At 39.4% G+C, this 15902-nt stretch overlaps 1 gene segment (V, D, J or C); it reads right to left on the bottom strand.

The window, feature by feature from the left end:
• LOC136693763 (Ig kappa chain V-III region MOPC 321-like) overlaps positions 1-15902 on the bottom strand; it is a 74474-nt gene that overhangs the window by 56303 nt on the left and 2269 nt on the right.

The following is a 15902-nucleotide window of genomic DNA, read 5'->3' as shown; positions in this document are numbered from 1 at the left end:
GTGGGCTTGGGACAGGAGTGTCCTTGGTTTGATTCCCACAAACATCAGGAGAACTGGGGACAGGGGGCTTGAAGGAACATCACTGTGTCCTCCCTCTAAATCACAGCTGATTTGCCCTGTACCTGGGACAGTCTTCTCCAGTTAATGGATGCAGAATGTGACGACGTAGGTGTGGATTCATTTAGAGGCTGGATTCAACAGACCACAGGATCCATTGTCCATTTCTAATCAATGGAGAACACTGCCTGTGATGTAGAGGTCGTCCTGTGGCTTGACCCAGCCCAGAGACATGATGCTGAGGCAGAGGGAATAACTGACACTGCACACTGTAAATACAAATAAATATAGTCCAATGTGTGTGATTCTTTAGCATTGTTTGTGGTTCTGGTGAATTGCCAATAGATGTTTAGCCCCAAAATAGAACCTTTACTTGTTGGAGAATGAGTTCAGCTGTAGATTCAGTGCTGAGTGTTGTCCTTGAGTTTGACTGAGTCAAGATGAACATATTTACACAGATGATGAAGGTAATGAACCTCTCAAGAATGACTTTAAAAAGGTTTTGGAATAATAATAATAATAATAATAATAATAATAATAATAATAATAATAATAATAATGAAGAAGAAGAAGAAGAAGAAAATAATAAAATAATAATAAAACACTTCCTCTAATATGCTACACAATTTCTGTGTACTTTAAACCGGTCTAATTTTAGAAGAACTGACTTGATCCACATAATAGACTTAAGCAAGACACTACAGTTCAGGGACATAGTCTTTCCTTTTTATACTTAACTTTTAAAGTTCTACTGGAAACAAATGTAGTGATTTTACTGTGTGAATAAAGTAAAATACTATTTAAACAAATCGTGTAAAGTGTGTAATTAATGTGTGGAGACTGTATGTTGAATGCGTATAGTGTGTATAAAGTGTGTATACACTGTGTTTAGACTGGTTGTAAAGTGTGTAATGTGCTGAGTGTGTTAATCTGCTCCTGGTTCATGTCAAATCTTGTCTTGTCTTACTGGAATTCTGTGAAGCTGCTTTGTGACAACATCAGTTGTGAAAAGCGCTATATAAATAAATTTGATTTGATTTGATTTGATTTGTGAGATACTCCGTCTCCTGATGTAAATCCCTGTTCCACAGTGAAGAAAACTCCCCAAAGAGAGAACACTCTTCAGTACTGTAGTGTTCTGGAGCTGATGAGTTCAGTTGAGTGCAGCTTTAGCAGCTGTTCTCAGATCAGTGAGTGTTTTGGACTCAGAGCAGTTCCTCTACAGCTGAAGGAGGTTTTAGTACGACACTCTAACACTGTGTGAACGGAGAGCTGTAACCCTGCTGACAGTAATAATCTCCTGCATCTTCAGGCTTTACTCCAGTGATTTTTAGAGTAAAGTCTGTACCAGATCCACTCCCACTGAAACGATCTGAGACTCCAGACTGACGGGTGGATGCTTTATAGATCAGGAGTTTAGGAGCTTCTCCAGGTTTCTGCTGATACCAGTGGAGATAGCTGCTTACACTCTCACTGGATCTGCAGCTGATAGTAACAGTGTCTCCTGGAGAAACAGACTGAGATCCTGGAGACTGTGTCAGGATTTTATCTCCAAATGAATCTGTAATGGAAAAATAAATATATAGATATTAATGGACACAAACATTGTATTTCAGAGGTAAAAATAAAGGAAATATCATTAAAAGCCTAAATGTTGCCTTCAAATGTACATAAAAACAATACATTACATATATATGGCTTTTAATTCTGTGGAGAAGTGAGACGATGGTTATCAAATGAAAATGTAATTTTCTTTCCTACATTTCTTGCCAATGCACAGCATATAACACATGTCCATGTTCTAAAACAAGTCACATGAGTTTAATAAAACTAGTTCAAGATCTCAGAACATAATCAGACCTTTAACATCATACTCTAACCCCAACTGGAAGACTGCAGACAGGGGGCGTTGTATTTAGAAGTTGTTTGCAGTGAGTGCTCAGATTTGTCAAAAGAGAGATTTCAGTTTGAACTGCTACGACTGTCAGGTGAGAAGGCTCTGAATGAGTGGGAGGAGCCAAAGCAGCATGTTAAAATGTAGATACAAGACAAGGCTCCATTTTAGGACCTTTACTATTCATATTATACATGCTGCCACTGGGCAGAGTTATTAGCAGGCATGGCATTACCTTCCACAGTTATGCAGATGACACACAGTTATACATATCAGCCAAACCAGATGACAAACCTACATTAAAGAAAATGGAGGACTGTGTTAAAGAAGTGAAGCATTGGATGTCATACAATTTCCTTCTGCTAAACAGCGACAAAACCGAGGTTCTCCTTCTAGGTCCAAAACCTGCTATAAATAAGGTATCAGATTTAATACATAATTTTGACTTCCCTGTTCTCCCGAGCTCATCAGCTAAAAATCTGGGTGTTATAATTGATTCAGATCTATCATTTGATCAGCATATAGGTAACATTACAAAAACAGCTTTCCTACATCTTCGGAACCTCGCTAAGTTAAGAAATTCCTTATCCCTCCCAGATGTGGAAAAATTAGTTCACGCTTTTATTACATCAAGATTAGATTATTGCAATGCACTTTTATCAGGATGCTCCAGCAGAAACTTGAGTAAACTCCAGTTAATTCAAAATGCTGCAGCCAGGGTCCTCACTAAAACTAGAAAATTTGATCATATCAGTCCAGTATTATCGGCCCTTCACTGGCTTCCAGTTAAATTCCGTATTGATTACAAAATGCTTTTACTCACGTATAAATCCTTACATGGTCTCGCCCCTGAATACTTGCAAGACCTCATCACAAACTATGAACCACCAAGATTACTCAGATCTCAGGGCGCCGGCCTCTTACTAGTACCCAGAATTCATAAGACGTCAGCGGGGGGGAAAGCCTTCTCCTACAAAGCCCCTCAGCTCTGGAACAATCTTCCAGCTAGTGTTCGGGACGCAGACACAGTCACTATGTTTAAGTCTAGGCTCAAAACACACTTGTTCAGTTCAGCCTTTGGCAACTAACCTCTGTCTAGTTTAAGGTTGTCATTTCAGGAACTCATGGACATGGAGAATCAGGGTAAACCTGGATGATGTGCTCACAATTTCTCTTGCTTGGAACGAAAGGATGTCTTTGCCTGAGCTCCTTCTGGTTTCCCTACTCCCAGTCTGTTACAGTCTGATCCGTCACTACACTAAAGAAAATATTCACATGCTCTTATTCTCTGTTGCACTCAACTAAACTAACTGCTTCCCTTTTACTGTTTTACTGTTTTCTGAGAGAATGGTGGCCCACTGATGGAAGATTGTTTGCTGGATTCTCCTGCAGACCAGACCAGACCAGACCAGCTGCTCACCTTATTATTATTATTATTATTATTATTATAATTATGTAGCATAATGACACTTCATTGGTGATTCAATCTATAGTTTGATCAGAGGAGGATGGGTCCCCTTTGTGAGTCTTGGTTCCTCCCAAGGTTTCTTCCTCCAGCCTCGAGGGAGTTTTTCCTTGCCACTGTCGCCTTCGGCTTGCTTGCATTGGGCTTTGATTTAAATGTTCTGTTTTGAAACTGTGAAGCTGCTTTGTGACAACGTCAGTTGTAAAAAGCGCTATACAAATAAATTTGATTTGATGATTTGAAGTATCTCTATAATAAGAGTTAGTCTTGAGGAAGGAGATTATAAATGACTCTGAAGAAAACACTGGAAACATTGTTTTAACAGCTTTTTTTATTTTATATTTTAAAATGAAAGGAAAATCATATTAAAATGCAGGTATACATTTTTCTGTGAATATTTTACTCTCAAAGAGACAATCACATCAAGTGGAGCTGTGAGTGCGGATTTGTGTCGTCACACTGAAAACTCCCACTGTTACACCAGGAAACTCAAAACGTTTGTGGTGACGTTGACTGTCTCTAGGTGTGGCACTATCCCACAAGTACCCAAGATTTACACTAATGTGCACACCTAAATCTGTATAAAGCATCGACTACACCACCCCTATATTATGGGGAAGGGGACCCCTCGCTAGGCCACTCAATTAAAAGAGTGTGAGAGCCAGCCAGTAATGCACATGCATCAGTCAGGATATCAAGTCTCGATACAAACTTTATTTCAGTTAATTAGTATATATATAAATGTTGTAAACACTATTGGAAACTGTGTGGGGTTTAAGCTGATGTACAGACACTACATAACATAGCACAGGCCCAAAACAGTGTTGCCAAGGAAGTGCCCAAACCCACGGAGCCCTTTTCACAAAAACATCACTAATGGACACACAGACTACCACCGACCACGCAAAACCAAGATCACAGACTGAGGTCACCAACAAGATTACACCACTAAAATAAAAGGGCACAACCAGAGCACCAGGGTGACCCACTCCTTGACCACAAAATAAAGAAAAGAACAAACAGCAACATAAACGACCTGTAAAATGTCATTACAATACGTTACAGATAACAGCATTAAGGTCTAAAGCTAAACCTCAAAACAGTGTTATTAATAAAAATGTAAAACAGTAACGGGTGGCTCAGCTATAAGCTGGATGAACACAGTCCAATTACAGTCCATGTGATGCACAAGATAAAAACAATACAATAAACAGTGAAGGGAAAACAGTGGCCCACAAGTGCCCCGACTGCTGCCCCACTCCAGATAAAACAATATGACTGAGGTATAACTGTTCTGTAGCTGTAACCCAATGAATGTGCAAGCAGCGTTGAACCAGCACCGGTTAAGTCACTGCTAACACCAATCCACACCAGCCATTAATTCAGCTGCCTGTGCTTCTCCACTTCTCAACTGGTCAGCTGCTCCCACCAGTGCACATACACAGACTAAGTTCCTCCAACAGCAACGCACCAAACAATTCCCACCGTCCCTTTGTTTGACCAAAGTGGAAGTGAACTCACCTGGGTGTGCTCACTTTTATCTTCCCCTGGGGATCAATACACTCCCTACCTGGGTTCCACCCTCTCTACAGTGGGTGTGTCCCATGTTAGTGAGATCTTTCAAACCAGACAGGCACCACTTCATCAATGAACTAATCTTTAAGGTGCAGGAGTTCATGTTATTATTAACTTTACTATTAAACAATATTAGGCATTCAGCCATACCACACGTTCATCAGATTTTATGGTCTGACACAATTTAACTAATTTCAGCAGCACCTCATTCACAACATTTCATTTACAGATGCTGTTTTACTCCATAATCCTACACCACTAAGAGATTTATAGATCAGTGACAGTTTAGGAGACATAATGGATTAATTCAGCAGTCTGTGAATATTGGGGGAAGAGAGATAGCCTTCCAACCGAGATCAACCAGGTCCAAATATCCATCTGCACTCACTGATGATGACTTGAAAGCCCACTTTAGAATTGGTCCAGTAAAATGAATTGAATAAAATAAAAAAATGTTGCATTTCAAACCCATGTCCTCTACCAGAAATGTGAATTAATCCATGCAGCTTTCCTCTCTCTCTCTCTCTCTCTCTCTCTCTCTCTGATGACCTCTTTCCATCACACCAGTGATATACTCCTAGTGAAGGATGTGCTGATGGGAACAAAGGAGGGGCCAGCACTGAGAGCAGGAAGAGAAGAAGAGGGACTGAAAGTGACTGTTGTTTGTTTTGCGTTGAGAAGAAAAGCTGGTCATTTGGGGTGTGTTACAGTGTGTCATTCTGGTGTGTAAATAAAAGACCATTCAGACAAACTGCTGCTGCCCCCAGAGTCCTCCTCCCTACAGAGGCTTGGTCACTGACACATTTATTCTTTTTTATTCATAAATAATCAGTGCCTAAATATTTGTTTGCTATTCCTCAGTAAACTAAACTACCGTTATGGGAGATGTGTGATGATTTAGCAGCAGATGATGAACCATTAGTTAAATATTCAGTTTGACAGAAGCTGATGAACTAGTGACCAATCTGTAGAAATGCCTTCTGAGCGTCAGACTGAGTTCTTAGGTGTAACAGTCTGCACTTGGACTTTTACCAGTGCTGTATGACCCCCCTAAAGAAATTAGAGACCAGACCTGCTGAGAATCTGAAGGGAGAAACCCTCAGCTGAAGTCCAGGTTGTTTTCAGTCTCATGGTTCTGATGATGTGTGGAATCTCGAGGGTAGGACGAGAGAACCAGAATGGAGCCTGTATTGTGATAATGTAGACCGTATTACGAGAGAAATGTACAAACAAACAACACAACACATGTTGGAGATGATGATGGAGACAGATTTAAACTGAACTGTGAGATTAGCAGCTATTGTCTTCTTCTCCAGACGTCCTTTAACTCAAAAACACTAATGAAAGATCACTGAAGTTTTTAGACACACAACTTAGTTTTAGAAGTTCGGTCACTCCACAATGACTGTGGTGTGGTTCTCTTTTATCATCCAGTGGATTAAAGGAGCAACAAAAACAACCCGTGCTGCATCGCCTCTCAACATTAATGTTATGGTTGTTTACTTAAAGTAACTTTAGGTATTCAGTCCTTCACCAGTGACACACAGCTGCCACAGAACTCAGCAAAATAAAACACTCGCTCCTCACAGATCACACCATTAAAGAAGCTTTCCGTTCCACCTTAAATGGTGCAGCAGGTGTACGGTGTATGCTCTAGTGTTTAAGGTGGAACGGGACACAGGTGAATTAAAAGCTGACTGCAGCCTCATGCAGGTGTGAGAAGTGAGTGTGTGTTGTACACAGTTGTGTTGGTGCTGGGTCTGCGCTGGTGAGAGATTTAAAATATAGACAAAACACAACTAAATTCCAACAAGAAGTTTCAGAACAGGAAGCTGTCTCAGTCTTGTCCTGAACACAGGCTTTGGCTCATAAGCCTTTTTCAGTCACATTATTGCTTTTATTTGTCCCTCTTCAACAATAATGTTGGTATTTAATTTATGTTCCTCATGATTTATCAGTAAAAGTAACAATGGTTATTGATTTATCAGCTTTATTAGTGATCGTAGAGCTCCCTGTGTATGACATCACTTCCTGTCCTCCATCTGCAGATCAGGCAGTGACATGATGTCATCTGTAAACAACCTATAGGTGGTGATGAGGGATGTGTGTGTTAGTGAGGTGTGTGTGAAAAGGTCAGATGGGACAGGGACATGGACTGTTTGATTCTGATTGAGTTGATTATATTGTAAATTCTTGTTTAAGTTTAGAGAGTGAGAGGAAATGTTGATCAGTCTCCTCTCATTAGAGAACAGTGTGACATGAATTTAGATTAATTATCAGTAGCTGTGGTGCTCAGGTGTGGAGCCCAGGTGTTGGAGCTGTGTAAGTTCTGTACACTGATTATAGGACAGTGCACCAGTAGGTGGTGATAGACATCTTAACAATAATGAACTGATCAGCCATTTGACGTCCCTTTTGTCGACCTGGACTGGAGTGGACAGCATGGACACCAAGCTGGAGGGAATGGACCTGTGAAGGTGTGTGTTAATGATGTGTGTGTCTCTCCTCCACAGAGTGTGTTATTGTGTGTGGAGGTGTGTGTTAGTGAGGTGTGTGTTTCTCCTCCACAGAGTGTGTTATTGTGTGTGGAGGTGTGTGTTAGTGAGGTGTGTGTCTCTCCTCCACAGAGTGTGTTATTGTGTGTGGAGGTGTGTGTCTCTCCTCCACAGAGTGTGTTATTGTGTGTGGAGGTGTGTGTTAGTGAGGTGTGTGTGTCTCCTCCACAGAGTGTGTTATTGTGTGTGGAGGTGTGTGTTAGTGAGATGTGTGTGTCTCCTCCACAGAGTGTGTTATTGTGTGTGGAGGTGTGTGTTAGTGAGGTGTGTGTCTCTCCTCCACAGAGTGTGTTATTGTGTGTGGAGGTGTGTGTTAGTGATGTGTGTGTCTCTCCTCCACAGAGTGTGTTATTGTGTGTGGAGGGGTGTGTCTCTCCTCCACAGAGTGTGTTATTGTGTGTGGAGGTGTGTATTAGTGAGGTGTGTGTCTCTCCTCCACAGAGTGTGTTATTGTGTGTGGAGGTGTGTGTTAGTGAGGTGTGTGTCTCTCCTCCACAGAGTGTGTTATTGTGTGTGGAGGTGTGTGTTAGTGAGGTGTGTGTCTCTCTTCCACAGAGTGTGTTATTGTGTGTATCATCCTCCCCCTCAGCACCTGCAGTAGGGTGCAGCTGCAGCAGTGCAGTCTCTGTGCAGTCTCAGACTGAGGGAGGTTTTTGTACGACTCTATTTCACCGCTGATCTTGTGTACACTCTGACAGTAATAATCTCCTGCATCTTCAGTCTGGACGTTACTGATGGTCAGAGTGAAGTCAGATCCAGATCCACTGCCACTGAAACGATATGAAATACCTGACTGTCTCCTGTTAGACAAGTAGATCAGGCGTTTAGGAGCTTCACCAGGTTTCTGCTGATACCAGGCAAGAAAGTCACCATTAGAATCAGTGTAGACATTAGGGCTGGTTCTACAGTTGATGGTGACTGATTGTCCTGTAGAAACAGTTTTCACTGGAGGAGTCTGAGTCACAGTCACCTGACCACTGGACCCTAAAGGAAAATCAAATAAAATGTGTAAACAACTTATAATAATAATAATAAAACTATTTACAATGGTATATGTAACATTTTTATGTAATAAAAAAAGTATATTTTAAATAATATACAAGTTGGATACTTTAGATGAAGTAGAATTTAAATTATTTCATAATCTTTTAAATTATTTATGTTTGAGTTTAATTATTTAATAAATTGAACTGCTATGTTCTAAGGTTTGTTTACTGTAATTTCTAAAGGTAAATACATATACTATTTCTGCTCAGATGTATACATCTCTTGAAAAGGTAACTGAGTGTGTTACCTCTCATCCAGAGCGCCAGTGTCCAGATGAAGATGGAGACCAAAGTCATGGTTGCTGTGGGTGAAGTTTGTGGGGCAGCAGCTCTCAGTCATGAAGTGTTAAACTCACAGGACTATAAACACTAGCAGAGCACTGAAGCATGGGCTCATGATGCAAAGTGGACCCTCTCTATGGAAATGCCTCCATCAAACACCTCCATAATAAACACATAGAAATGTTTAGATTGTTTAGAAAACAAGGTTTAGTTCAGAGATAGATATTCATTTAGAAATGTTAGAGTTTTATGAATAAGTTTTGAGTGTAAAGTGTGTAAACCCCTCACACACAGATTTTACAGTGTTATCACTAACAGTGTGATGAGTGATGTAGGTTTATGGACAATGACTCTTCACTGAATTGTAGCACTGTGTCACACATTCAGTGAAGGAGCAAAACTCAGTCTGAAAATGAAGGGACTTTTATTCTGTTTAAACATGAGTCTTATTTATTCTTTCTCACCACTTTTACTGAAAAAGACCCACATACAGTAAATTCAGACTAACACTGTGTTACAATTGTATTTTAAGAGTTTTAAAGTTAAATATAAATAACAAATACAAACCAGAGTTATTTTTCTAAACTGAATGTGATTCATTGTTTTAGTTTGTAATTCAAATAATATCACATTTATATAAAACATAATGTAAATGAACAGACAGGTTTATTACATATAACATTAAAATTAGTGCTTGTGTCACAATAAGAGTCTGGATTTTATAAACATTGATATTCAGTAATAAACTTCTTTCAAATTCACACTGATTTGTGCTGAGAGAAATATCCCCAGCACTGATTCAGATCATGATGGGCAGCTTGTTTGGGGTCAGTTTGATTCCTCCGTATGAAGACATTAACATGTTTTAATTACAGTTTTAAAACAGTTCTGAAACAGTTTTAAAAACTCTTCATCTGATGATAGTTAAATTAAGAGTTAGGAAAGTTCTCCCAGTGTCCACGAATAGACCAGTCACATCCCAAGACGTTCAGTACTGGTCCAGTCTGGTCTGACCTATATTAGTCCATAAAAAGACATTGTAGGACAGAGTGGAGGACCATAGAGTCGGACGTGTTGGAGAAGTGTTGAGTCAGACAGGTCTGAGAACCCTCAAGTCAGACAAGTTGACTAAATGAAGTTGAACATCTGGTGAAGGTGCTGCTCTATTCTGGGAGAAAGAGGATGACTCAGGACTGTTCATGTAAATCTGAGTTTCACCTCACTGCTCTCTCTCTCTCACTCTCTTTCTCTCTTTACTGGTGTGTGTAAAATGCTGTGTAGAGTTCAGTTGTGTTGGTGTTGGTTTCAGTTCCTCAGTGATGATGAAAACTGTCACAGTGCCATAGTCCTAGTGTTTCAATTGTTAATTCATTGTTCAGCAGGTGATGATCAAGTCTTTTTTGGGTGACATCAAATCAAATCAAATCAAATCAGGTTTATTGTCACATCATATAACAGTAGTGTAAGGTGATTGAAAAACTTGCGTGCATAGTCTCTCAAAGAAAATAAAAAAATAAAAATAAAAATAAAAATGATACCAAATACACAGTACACATACTACACTCAATATTGCACTTTTGAAATATACAAGGGTTGTTCTATATTACTAGGACAAAATTAAATGTATACATGTGGATTGAGTTTGTAAGATGGATTATTGCTGTGACTGTTGTCCAGATCACTGTGCTACATCCTGATGGCCTGGGGACCTGGACTGCATACTTCTGTACCTCCTGCCACTGGGCAGCAGTGAGAACAGAGTAGTCTGTGGGGGTGGAGTCCTTTATGATTCTCCTGGTCTTCCTCAGACAGCAGCTGCTGTATAGATCCAGGATTTTTATGAGCTGAATCCTGGTGATGTGCTGGGTTTTGTGCACTACCCTCTGCAGAGGTTTCCCCTCGAGAGCGGTGCAGTTCCAGTACCAGGTGGTGATACAGCCTGTCAGAATGCTCTCCACAGTGCATGGGTAGACTGTCCTGAGAATGCAGGGGTTCATGCCAAACCTCCTCAGCCATCTGAGGTAGAAGAGGTGAGGTTGTGCTTTCTTCAACACCTGTGTGGTATGTTCTGACTGTGTGAAGTTCTCTGTGATGGGAGCTTGAAGCTGCCACTGGGTTACAGCAATTTTCTAGAATATATGAAGAGAGCCTGGAGCTGTGTGACTGCGACACTACCTGCTGCACCACCATGCCACCCGGAAACCACATATAAATTATGTAAAAACAACAACCTCTAAAATAATTGCAGTATTATATCAAATTAAAAATGTTCTGAATGAGCAATCACTTCATATACTGTACTGTTCTTTCATAGTTCCATACATTCGTGGAGGTATGGGGAAACACATATAAAACCATAACTAAACCAATTATCATGCTACAATAGAAAGCTATAAGAATTGGAAATCAAAAGGATTATTATGAACCAACCAACAAACTAGTTATTAAATTACAGGCTTTAAAATTCAGTGATCTAGTTAACTTTAATATTGCACAAATAATGTACAAAGCAAAATACAATTTACTTCCCAACTGTGTTCAGAAGTTGTTTGAAATTAAAGAGATCAAATATGAACTGAGTGTATGATATGAACAGGTATGTTTACAAAAACAAAACCAAGGACAAATATATAAAATAGATGTATATCCATTAATTTTTGGAATAGTTTTGATAAGGAACTATGCTCACTTGGCAAGTTTTAAAAAATGTTAAAAAAATAAGGTGGTAAGCACTTATAAAACCAAGGAATGATTATTGTTAAATAACTAAATGGATATATAAGTGTGTGTTTGTGTGTGTATGTATGTATATTTTTATGTTTTTTTATGTGTAAAAGGAATGTTAATTAGCTAAGTACAAAGGGTAGGCACAATAAGCTAATGCTTCATCTTATACCTTTTTGGTTTGTAATAGTTTTGTTTTGACTGTCATGTTTATTAATTTATTATTTGTTACCATTATTGTTGTCTTATATATACTGTTGTTTTATATATATATACTGTTGTATATATATACTGTATTCATTTTGAAAACCGAAATAAACACTAACTAACTAAATTCAGGACAGTGGAGGAGTGGAGAACTACTAAGAGAAGATAAAACGCATATTACTAAATTATTCATGGCATTCATAAGAGGTGTTTATATGCCATGTATTAAAGTAACTTACAAATAAAAGTCTACAATTATTTTCCTCAACTTTGCTGAAAGACCCAAAAAAAAAAAAAAAAAAAAAACACACACACACAAAAAAACAAACGATTGAGTCATTAAACACCACCAGGAGAAAGTTATTTTTCAATTGGTTTTAAATGTCCACTGACACTTAGCAGACACTTGTGCTGGCCAGGCTCACAACATTCAAAAACCTTTTGGTCCTGAAGAGGTAAACACAAATACAAACATCAAACCCCCACTAAAGACAATGTCCATTAAAATCTACATTTATTTGTTAAAATATATATAAAAAAATATTTTGGACATTAGATCAGATCATGCCTTATTGTCTCCCTCTTTGATAACATTTATAATAAATAAAGTTAAACATGAAAAACTAAGAAAACGTAAACAAAATGCATCAAGTTACTGTAACATCTTGAATCTCTGTCGGGACTGGGTGGACTGAGTTAGGCGGATGCAAACGCTATAACACAGCACTTTATTTAGAACACATATAATGAACTGAGACACTTAAAAGATACTTAAACAGAGATCCTGAGACAAAGAGAGAGAGCTAGGTAAGGATACTGAGATATATGGAGACCTAGATTGAGAGAGATACATAACAGACCTAGACTGAGAGACAGATACAAAGACACCTAGACTGGGAGACAGATACAAAGAGACCCACACTGGGAGACAGATACAAAGAGACCTAGATTGGGAGACAGATACAAAGAGTCCCACACTGGGAGACAGATACAAAGACACCTATACTGGGAGACAGATACAAAGACACCTAGACTGGGAGACAGATACAAAGACACCTAGACTGGGAGACAGATACAAAGAGACCCACACTGGGAGACAGATACAAAGAGACCCACACTGGTAGACAGATACAAAGAGACCTAGACTGAGATAGTGAAACTTCAATATAGACAGATGATACTTAGGCATGTTAGCTGAAGCTGAGATACTTATAAATCTAGAGAGACAGGGAATTACTAACTGACTACAAAGAGAGGGAAATACTAACGGACTAGAGAAATAGAAAAATGCTAACATTAGAGAGAGAGAGGCAAGTACTAACAGACTAAGAAGAGAGTTGCATACTAACAGTCTAGAGAGAAAGAGAGATACTAACATTAGAGAGAAACAAACAGACAAACCAAATGAGCACAAAGAGTAGAATAAACAGACATGAGACATAATGAGACAGTTCCTACTAACTAGGAACACCTGGGAAAGATAATGAGGGGGCAGAACTACAAAGGAGGCATCATGAGTGGGTGGAGCTAAGGCGGAGACAAGGGAGACAGGAACAAAACAAAACAAAGAGACGTGCTTCTACGCACATGACAAACAAAGGAAACAATGACAGAGCAGGAACACACTAGACAGGGCAATTCATGAAAGTCTTATTCGGAATCTGATGATATGACAACATTAGTGCTTCCTGTATTTTCCGGCTTTAAAAAGACAATATAAACATAGTCAGATCTGTGGAATTCTACAAGTGAAGGTAAGTCCAATTGTACTGAAAGGGCATAAAATATTTAGTTAATTTGACAAATTCACACATCAACAGTCAGTGAAACATGTGCTGAGGAGGAACACGGTTCCAAAGTTAATTTACTATTTTTTTATTTTTTTTTTTATCTTTCTACAGATCTGTGTTTCTTTTTTTCAAAAGGGCCATTTTCTCTGAAGTATTAGAGATGACTCGCCAGCTCTTGATGATGCACAGCTCTCAGGCTGGGGCGAGTATGAGGCATAAGAGAAGATTCAGTATAAAATGTGTCAGTTCTGCATTATTATATCTAACAATCAAGTTGGTTTCCTCCCACAGTCCGAAAACACACGTTGGTAGGTGGATTGGCGACTCAAAAGTGACCATAGGTGTGAGTGTGTGAGTGTGTGTGTGTTGCACTGTGAAGGACTGGCGCCCCCGCCAGGGTGTATTCCTGCCTTGTGCCCAATGATTCCAGGTAGGCTCTGGACCCACCGTGACCCTGAATTGGATAAGCAGTTACAGAAAATGGATGGATGGATGGATGGACAGATGTGTTCAGCATTGTGATGTATTTCCTGCTTCCTGCTGTTTGACTCCTGTCCGCAGTGTTTTTTTGAAAAGGAACTGTACTTGGCTTGTGCTTTTGACAGGGAACCATTATTGGGAGGAAAAGAGGCTACATAAAGCTAAATTATTAAAAAGAAAAAAATAAATAAATGTCTGTGATGGGCTGGTGCTCCATCCAAAGTAGGGTGGCCAGACATTTGGCTTTAGTTCGGACAGTCTTGTTTTTCTGCTCCCTGTCCTCTGTCTGGCTCAGTGCCTGGATGGACACCTATTAGTCCTCCTATTGGAGGGCAGCCGAGGTTGCATACATCTTTTTGCATGTTATTGGTTCATGAACATGTCACAACAAATACACTGAATTCAATTGGTTTAACAGCATCGCCATGTGATATCATAACCACCAACCAGCTAACCTCAGAAAGCCCGCCCTCTAAGTGCTAGTCAATTATTAAGTTCTAACAACAACCGCAATGCTGTGAATGTGAGCACCGCATGGAGAAATGAGAGTAATTGTCTTGAGGTGGATAGTGTCAAAACAGAGCTGCAGATCTGTATGAACTTCACAGAAGGGTGTAAAGAGATGGCTAATAACAAACTCATGGAGACAGCAAGGAAAGGACTTACGTATGGCAAGTACACAGGTGTAGTGTGATATGATGAATGTGTATTAATTTCAAATAAGAAATTTGACTTTCTGAGATTTGATTCTAACACCCAGACTTTAGCTGGCTCTCAGAGACATCCCCTCCTTGCACCAGCAGTTGGAATCTGAGATAACACAGAGCAGAGTCATAAAAAACACTCCCCAGGGACCCTTTTTATGACCCAAGGCCACACAGGGTCAAGAGAAGAATCTTTTGGGAGATCAAAAAGATCAGTTTATGCTCTGTATAAAACTGCTTATTGAAGAACTTCTCAAACTATAGAATTAAACCTTAATTCCCACTGGTTTAAACAACAAGTTGCCTATGGGCACAACTGTTTGAAATTAATACCATTGGACAATCAAAATGGGTGGGATTAATTTACATGTGTTTAAAGTTATTTCTTTTTTTATATTAACTTATGTAGAACCAAGGTAGCCACATATTATGTGTATATTTGGTTAATAATTATGTAAAACATGGTTGTCTTAATAATATTACTTTGTGTTAACATATAATCTTTTATATTGCAAAGTATGATTCAGAATCCTGGGACATTCATTCAAAAAGGGATGGTTTTCAAGTCTTTATCTTGTCAAGCGTCATAAATTTTATTTTCTGTACAAAGGTACAGAAAACAGCCAATCAGGAGCAAGAGAGGCTCCGATCCTCAGTCTTAGAGATCCAATCAGATATTCAAGGCAGGTTTTCGAATTTCTGGTTAAAAAGCCCAGTGGCGCCAAATGAGAAAGGCTTCTTTCCCCACTTAGCCTCCTCTTTTCACACACCTTTGCTTCACTTCACATTTTTTCTCTTTTATCCTTTTTCAAGGCTAAAGAGGAAAATGACTCCTGTTTTGAAATGACTCTGCAGGCTCCTCTGCAGGCGTCAGACTCTCATGGCTTTCTTAAATAGTCTTGGGCCCTTCAAGCGTGGTCCAGATATAACAGAAGTTCTATTTAACTTTTATCTCTTATAGAAAACTATAGTTTAAGGAAAGCTGTAGCTGTAGCTGTGGCAAAATTCAATGCCACAGCCAGAGCATGAAGGAGACCTCAGACCTTCAAAGGGATAATAAAAGCTTCCGGAACAGCAATGAAGACGGCCACACGCACCCTCAGAATGACCTTCTGAGATGAGG

This window comes from Hoplias malabaricus, chromosome 4 (assembly GCF_029633855.1).
Source record: "Hoplias malabaricus isolate fHopMal1 chromosome 4, fHopMal1.hap1, whole genome shotgun sequence".
Classification (NCBI taxonomy): Eukaryota; Metazoa; Chordata; class Actinopteri; order Characiformes; family Erythrinidae; genus Hoplias; species Hoplias malabaricus.
Note: the sequence above shows the minus strand (reverse complement) of the source record. Positions and strands in the feature narration are given on the sequence as shown.